The sequence below is a fragment of the Hypanus sabinus genome, chromosome 1 (genome assembly GCF_030144855.1).
Source record: "Hypanus sabinus isolate sHypSab1 chromosome 1, sHypSab1.hap1, whole genome shotgun sequence".
Classification (NCBI taxonomy): Eukaryota; Metazoa; Chordata; class Chondrichthyes; order Myliobatiformes; family Dasyatidae; genus Hypanus; species Hypanus sabinus.
Genome location: NC_082706.1, coordinates 56,951,549 through 56,959,702, shown reverse-complemented (window position 1 = coordinate 56,959,702; position 8,154 = coordinate 56,951,549). Strand labels below are relative to the sequence as shown.

At 45.7% G+C, this 8,154-nt stretch overlaps 1 long non-coding RNA gene across 1 annotated transcript; it reads right to left on the bottom strand.

Annotated features, from left to right (window-relative positions):
• Positions 1-2,723: 2,723 nt before the first annotated feature.
• Positions 2,724-7,614, bottom strand: LOC132394040 (uncharacterized). The gene is made up of 3 exons (XR_009512148.1): positions 7,433-7,614; positions 6,983-7,045; positions 2,724-6,487 (listed from the first exon to the last, which is right to left on the bottom strand). It is a non-coding gene; the product is annotated as an uncharacterized LOC132394040 (long non-coding RNA).
• Positions 7,615-8,154: the final 540 nt, after the last annotated feature.

Sequence of the window (8,154 nt, the reverse complement as noted above, 5' to 3'; positions counted from 1 at the left end):
CTATCTAAACTAATCCCCTCTGTCTGCACAATCTCCATATCCCTCCATTGCCCACACATTCATGTGTGTGTCTAACACACTAATCCCCTCTGTCTACACAATGTCCATATCCCTCCATTCCTCACACATTCATGTGTGTGTCTGACAGACTAATCCCCTCTATCAACACAATGTCCATATCCCTCCATTCCCCACACATTCATGTGTGTGTCTGACACACTAATCCCCTCTGTCTACAGAATGTCCATATCCCTCCATTCCCCACACATTCATGTGTGTGTCTAACACACTAATCCCCTCTGTCTACACAATGTCCATATCCCTCCATTCCTCACACATTCATGTGCCTGACACACTAATCCCCTCTGTCTACACAATGTCCATATCCCTCCATTCCTCACACATTCATGTGTGTGTCTAACACACTAATCCCCTCTGTCTACACAATGTCAATATCCCTACATTCCCCACACATTCTGTTCCCCCTGTAATGCACATTCAGCTCTTGTGATTTTTGGACATTGAGGGAGTGGTGGTTATTTTGGCACCACTGTGTCAGGGTGTCAGCCTCTCCTCTCGGCTGTTTCATTACCTCTAAAAATAAGGCCAATCAGTCGTGTCATCTGCGAATTTGGTCAGCAGATTGGAGCTGTGTGTGGCAGCAGGGCTGTGGGTGTACAGGGGACTCAGGACACACCCATGGGGGCATCTGTGTTGAGGATCAGAGGTGAGGGAGCCCATCCTTACCATGTGCCGGTGTTCCCATAGGACGTCTGGGATCCAGCTGCACAAGGCGGGGTGCAGACCGAGCACTTAGAGCTTCCTATCAAGTCTGGAGGGGATTATGGTGTTGAATGCTGAACTGTAGTCCAGGAACGGCATTCTAACGTATGCATCCCTCTTCTCCAGGTGAGTGCGGACGGTGTGGCTATGGGGTCAGCAGTTGACCGGTTCCTTTGGTAGGCGAATTGTAGGGGGGCTAATGTGCGTTGTAGTACCCAGCAGATGCAGCGTTTAACCAGCCTCTCAATCCATTTGCTTATAATTGAGGTGAGTGCGACAGGGCGCCAATCGTTCAGGCATGCTATCTTGGTTTTCTTAGGTACAGGGACAATGATGGACAATTGCATTACATTAGGGAGATTAATAAGATCTGGGTTATTACAGAACACCCAATCTCAGGTAGCCTTTCCTTGCAAGCTCAACCACAATCTGCTCTAAACAGCCATTTTGTAGGTATTCAAAAAATTCCCTCTCTTGCGATCTGACACCAACGGGATTTTCCCAATCCCCTTGCGTATTGAGGTCCCCCATTACAATGGGTCATTACCCTTATTGCTCGCTTCCAGCTCCCTCAGTGACACATCCTGGCCACTACTGGGAGGCTTATATATGATTCCCATCATGCTTTGTTTTACCTTTGCAGTTTTGTTACTCCACCCACAAAGATTCAACATTCTCTGACCCGATGTCACCTCTTTCTAAAGAAGTAATTCTCTTTAACAACAGAGCCACACCACCGCCTATGCCTTCCTGCCTGTCCTTTCGATACGAAGTTTGTCCTTTGATGTTAAGCTCCCAACTGTGGCCGTCTTTCAGCCACAACTCAGTGATGCCCACATCATACCGACCAATCTCTAATTGCACCAGCAGTTCATCCACCTTATTCTGAATGTTACATGCATTTAAGTACAGCACCTTTAGTCCTGTACTCTTCACCATTTTGAATTTTGTCTCAGTGGTACAGTTTAACTCTTCGCTCGGTCTGCATTTGTACCCAATCATTGGCTTGTCCTTCCTTACATTCATGTTACACCCATCATCTGCTTGTAAACCTGCTGGCTCATCCTCAGCTCCATCACCCTGGTTCCCATCCCCCCGCCATATTAGTTTAAACCACCCCCAACAGTAAAGATTAGATTAGATTCAACTTTATTGTCATTGTGCCGAGTACAGATACAAAGTCAATGAAATGCAGATAGCATCTGACCAGAAATGCAAAGAATAGTGTTATTTACAAAATAACTGCGAATATAAAGTAAGTGATATAGCATACAAATATAAAAGTACTGAGACGGTACAATTTGGGTACAATACTGCTTAGCGCTGTGATGTGAGGGTCAGCAGGGTCACAGCCTCAGGGAAGAAGCCCTTCCTGTGCCTGCTGGTGCGTGAGTGGAGGCTCCTGGAGCGTCTGCCGGATGGGAGGAGAGTAGAAAGTCCATGGTTAGGGTGAGATGCCTCCTTCATAATGCTTTTCACCCTGCCCAGGTAGCGTTTATGGTAGATGTTCTCAATGGTGGGCAGTTGGGTAAATCAATGAGAAACCACCCCCAACAGGACCGAGAACAGCCAATGTGCAAAACACAACAAACAGCAAATACACAGATAAAGGGAACAAAGAAATAAATAATAAAAATTGAAAACGTTGAGATGAAGTGTCCTTGAAAGTGAGTCCATAAGTTGTAGGAACAGATAGTTCAGTGATGGGGCAAGTGAAGTTCAGTGGTTACCCCCTCTGATTCAAGAGGCTGATGGTTGAGGTTGCTGGTAACAGTTTCTGAACTTGGTGGTGTGGATATGAGGCTCCTGTACCTTCTTTCTGATGGCAGCAGTGAGAAGACAGCATGTCCTGGGTGGTGGGGGGTGTGAGTCCTTGATGATGGACGCTGCTTTCCGGCATGTAGATGTGCTCAGTAATGATACTCTGCTAAATTGGAGATCATGTCAAGTCAGATGTCAATTGTGGGATAAGGATGAAGAATCAATACAGGTTTATAAGGATAATATCTGTTCATGATCCGATATAACCTGGAGCTGCCTGATTCAGGGGAAACTGACCTAGGAATACCATCAGACATGGAAGCAGAATTAGGCCATTTGGCCCATCGACTCTGCTTTGCCACTCCATTGTGGCCGATTTTTTTGATCGCTCAACCCCATTCTCCTGCCTTCACCCTGTTAGCTTTGATGCCCTTACTAATCAAGAACCTGTCAATCTCTGCTTTAAATACCCCCAATGACTTAGTCTCCACAGCTGTCTGCGACAATGAATTCCAAAGGCTCACCACCCTCGGGCTAAAGAAATTCCTCCTCATCTCTGTTCTAAATGGCTGCCTTTCTGTTCTGAGCCTGTTACCTCTAGTCCTAGATTCCTCCCACCATAGGAAACATCCTCTCTACATCCACTCTATCTAGTCCATTCAGTATTCGATAGATGTCAATGAGACCCTCTCCCCCGTTCTTCCGAACTCCAGCAAGTACAGGCCCAGAACCATCAGTGCTACCCACATGTTAACCCTTTCATTCCCAGGATCATCCTACTCCGGACCCTCTCCAATGCCAGTGCATCCTCTCTTAGATATAGGGCCCAAAATTGCTCACAATACTCCGAGTTTGATCCTTTACAAAGCCAGAGCATCTCCTTCTGGGGGACAAGCAGTCGCCGATGTCACCTCTAGCCACGGGCCCAAGTCAGTGAAAGGTGGGATGAGACAGAACCAGCAGAACTGAAGTGTGACAGTGCAGAACAGAAATAGCAATAAGATGTTTCAGAGGTAGAGCAGTAAGGAATCTGGAGACCAACTATGGCAGAGAAGACCCTTGTGCCACGGGCTAGGAGAAGAAGGATTAATTAAGGAGGATTCCCTATTTCAGTGTGATAAGTGGGTGAATACTAAAGCAGTTGGCTTAATTAGGAACACACACAAAATGCTGGTGGAACACAGCAGGCCAGGCAGCATCTATAAGGAGAAGCACTGTCGATGTTTCAGGCTGAGATATGTGTGGTCATTTACCTTATGTAACACTTGTCCAGTGCTGGTTTGATCTTCCGTGACTAGTTGCTGCACTCTTTAGCAGTAAAATCAAATTACATAGTACATGGTGTAGAAAGGCTGTTGTAAATCCAGTCAAGAAGAAAAGCTTACAAAAGGTTCAAAACACGAGGTAATGATAGAGATCTAGAAGATTATCAGGCTAGCAGGAAGGAGCTTAAACATGAAATTAGGAGAGCCAGAAGGGGCCATGAGAAGGCCTTGGTGGACAGGATTAAGGAAAACCACAAGGCTTTCTACAAGTTTGTGAGGAGCAAGAGGATAAGATGAGAGAATAGGACCAATCAAGTGTGACAGGGGAAAAATATATAATGGAACTGGAGAAGATAGCAGAGGTACTTAATGAATACTTTGCTTCACCAAGGAAAAGGATCTTGGCAATTGTAGGGATGACTTTCGTGGACTGAAAAGCTTGAGCATGTAGATATTAAGGAAGAGGATGTGCTGGAACTTTTGGAAAGCATCAAGTTGGATAAGTCACCAGGACTGGACAAGATATAACCCAGGCTACTGTGGGAGGCGAGGGAGGAGATTGCTGAGCCTCTGGTGATGATCTTTGCATCATCAATGGGGACTGGAGAGGTTCCAGAGGATTAGAGGGTTGTGGATGTTGTTCCCTTATTCAAGAAAGGGAGTAGAGATAACCCAGGGAATTATAGACCAGTGAGTCTTACTTCAGTGGTTGGTAAGTTGATGGAGAAGATCATGAGAGGCAGGATTTATGAATATTTGGAGTGGCATAATATGATTAGGAGTAGTCAGCATGGCTTTGTCAAAGGCAGGTCGTGCCTTACGAGCCTGATGGATTTCTTTGAGGATGTGACTAAAAATATTGATGAAGGTTGAGCAGTAGATGTAGTGAATATGGATTTCAGCAAGGCAATTGATAAGATACACCATGCAAGGCTTATTGAGAAAGTAAGGAGGCATGGGATCCAAGGGGACATTGCTTTGTGGATCCAGAACTGGCTTGCCCACAGAAGGCAAAGAGTGGTTGTAGACGGGTCATTTTCTGCATGGAGGTTGGTGACCAGTGGAGTGCCTCAGGGATCTGTTCTGGGACCCCCTACTCTTTGTGATTTTTATATATGACCTGGATGAGGAAGTGGAGGGATGGGTTAGTAAATTTGCTGATGACACAAAGGTTGGGGGTGTTGTGGATAGTGTGGAGGGTTGTTGGAGGTTACAGCGGGACATTGATAGGATGCAAAACTGGGCTGAGAAGTGGCAGATGGCGTTCAACCCAGATAAGTGTGAGGTGGTTCATTTTGGTGGGTCAAGTATGATGACAGAATATAGTATTTATGGTAAGACTCTTGGCAGTGTGGAGGACCAGAGGGATTTTGGAGTTCGAGTCCACAGGACACTCAAAGCTGCTGCGCAGGTTGACTCTGTGGTTGAGAAGACACTGGCCTTCATGAATCGTGGGATTGTGTTTAGGAGCACAATGTTACAGCCATATTGGACCATGGTCAGTGCCTACTTTGGAGAACTGTGCTCAGTTCTGGTCGCCTCACTACAGGAAGGATGTGCAAACTATAGAAAGGATGCAGAGGAGATTTACAAGGATGTTGCCTGGATTGGGGAGCATGCCTTATGAGAATAGGTTGAGTGAACTCGGCCTTTTCTCCTTGGAGCGAAGGAGGATGAGAGGTGACCTGATAGAGGTGTATAAGGTGATGAAAGGCATTGATCGTGTGGGTAGTCAGAGGCTTTTTCCCGGGGCTGAAAAGGCTAACACGAGAGGGCACAGGTTTAAGGTGCTTGGAAGTGGGTACAGAGGAGATGTCAGGGGTAAGTTTTTTATGCAGAGAGTGGAATGGGCCGATGGTGGAGGCGGATACAATGGGATCTTTTAAGAGACCCCTGGATGGACAGGTACATGGAGCTTAGAAAAATGGAGGTCTCTGAGTAAACCTCGGTAATTTCTAAAGTAAGGGCATGTTCAGCACAGCATTGTGGGCCGAAGGGCCGGTAATGTGCCGTAGGTTTTCTATGTTTCCGTGTTACATCAGGTGTTAGTGAGCTATCAGAAGCTCTGGGTATCGAATGGATGCAGTGAATTAGAAACCACACACGTCTGGAGGTAAGATTTGTTTATAAAAATAGCAATGTATACAAAATGTTCATCTGAGTAAGAACAACTCAAAATTCCAACATTGTGGCTTAGGTTCCAAACCTCCGATATCATTGAAAACCAAATTCCTTTTCAGTCAGAATCAGTGAGATTCATTAGAATTTCTCTAAGTGATTGGATCTAGTGTTATTCCTCACTTAAAGTTTTACAGGCGAACATTTGAAACTAATTGAATTCCTATTTTTGACTAAGCTTCAGTTTTAGTTTCAGATCAATGTGTGTATAAATTCAAAACCAACCCCCCAAGTTCCTCTCATGACAAGTTCTCCAACATTGCAACTTCTAAGCAAACTAAATCTCAGTCAGCAACTTATTAGAGTGCTTTCCAAATAATCAGGACTTCCCGAAAATCAAATTCAGACCCTTCAAATGAGAAATAAAATTATATGAAATCCTGTCCGTTCTGAAGCGTTCAGTTTCGGCGCTGGTTCTTCCGTCTTGCTTGGCTTTACCACCTTGCTCCTCGGCTCGTGGGATGAAATGGTGGGTCACCCTCAGAGAGTCAGTTCACAACCTGGTTAGTACGCAACAGGGTTACAATCTGTAAACGCTTATATGCATTCTGTTTTCAATTTCACAATAACTCAGTATTACATTGCCATCTCAGTTACAGCACACTCGGAACAATAAAACTTTGAACTCTCCAAATCCCTTGGTATGTAACAGAACTAATTTCCGATGACAGGGTAGAAACGTTGGGCTCCAGTCTCTGCCGCTATCGTCTCCTGTAGCTGGTGCTCCGCATAGCCGGAGCTTAAATAAATCGATATCGTCTCTCCTCTCGGGTTCACCCTGAGAATTTCCGGTTAATAGGGCAGAGATACTAACTACTAATTCCACTTTTAACAGTTTATATCTTTTGTTAGTTTCTATATTTTGCTGCGTGTCTGTCGCTTGTCCACGCCTCGTTCTTGCATAGCTATCCCCCCTCCCCCCTAAGTTCTTTTTGTTAATTTGATGGAACTCTAAAATTACAGCTTTGAGTTTAACAAACTTGGGCTACACTCACCTCAAGTTTAAGTTCAGTTTCTTGTCATTCAACCGTGCACAAGTAGGTCGACAAATGAAACAACTTTCCTCCGGACCAAGGTGCAAAAGCAGAGTACGGTATTACAACCCACACACGTAACGCATAAAGTAACATCACCACAAATCAGTTAACCAATAACGAGGCGCATATACGATTCAAGTTGAAGGGTAAACAGTATTACCCTTGTGGCGCTTCATACCATAGAACCTTTATACGTGGGTGGGAGGGAGTTCAGCAGTCTCACAGCCTGGCGTAAGAAGCGGTTTCCCACCCTAACAGCTCTTGTTTTAATACTACGGTACCTCCTGTCTGATGGTGGGGGTCAGAGATAGTTCTGGTGGTGGGATCATTGACAAAGCTGAGGGCCCCATGTGCACAGCGCTCCTGATGAAATATCTGTGATTGTTGGAAGAGAGACCCCGATAGTACCTTCAGCACTCCTCGCAATCGATTAATTGACCAGAATCAGGTTCACTTCCCGCTCTTAAATAGCGTGGAATTTGTTGTTCTGCGGTAGGAGTAGAGTGCAAAGATTTAAAATCACTCTGAATTGCAAAATAAGTAAACAGTGCTAGAAAGGAATGATGAAGTATAATTCACGGGTTCGTGGGTGTTCAGAAGTCCAGAGGGAGTGGCTGAGGCTGAGGCGGGTACAATGGTACCATTCAAGAAACACTTGGATAGGTACACGGAGGGGTGGGTCTTGAGGGACGTATGCCAAGCGCGGAAAATTGGGATTATTTGGGCGGGCTCCGTGGTCATCGGGGTCTGGCTGGTCCGAAGGGTTAATTTCCTTGCTGTATTTTCCATAAATCGCGAATGAGCGAGGTATCGAGTATAAATCTGAAAGAATTTCGCATTTCCAGAATGCTTCGATTAAACCTGACTGACTCGCACCCGCCGGCCATTGTGTGGGCGTGGACGCCATCTACTGGCGAATCGCCATACTGCAGCCCATTGAGCAGGTGAGTGCTGTTCATGGACCATTCAGTAATCCGATGGCAGAGGGAGAGAAACTGCTCCTGAAACGTTGAGTGTGCGTCTTCAGGCTCTTGTACCCCCTCCTTGATGGTCGCAATGAGAGAAGGGTGGGGGAGGAGTACCGGGTGAGTTGTAAGTGTCCTTTGTGAGGGATGCGGCCTTCTCGAGTC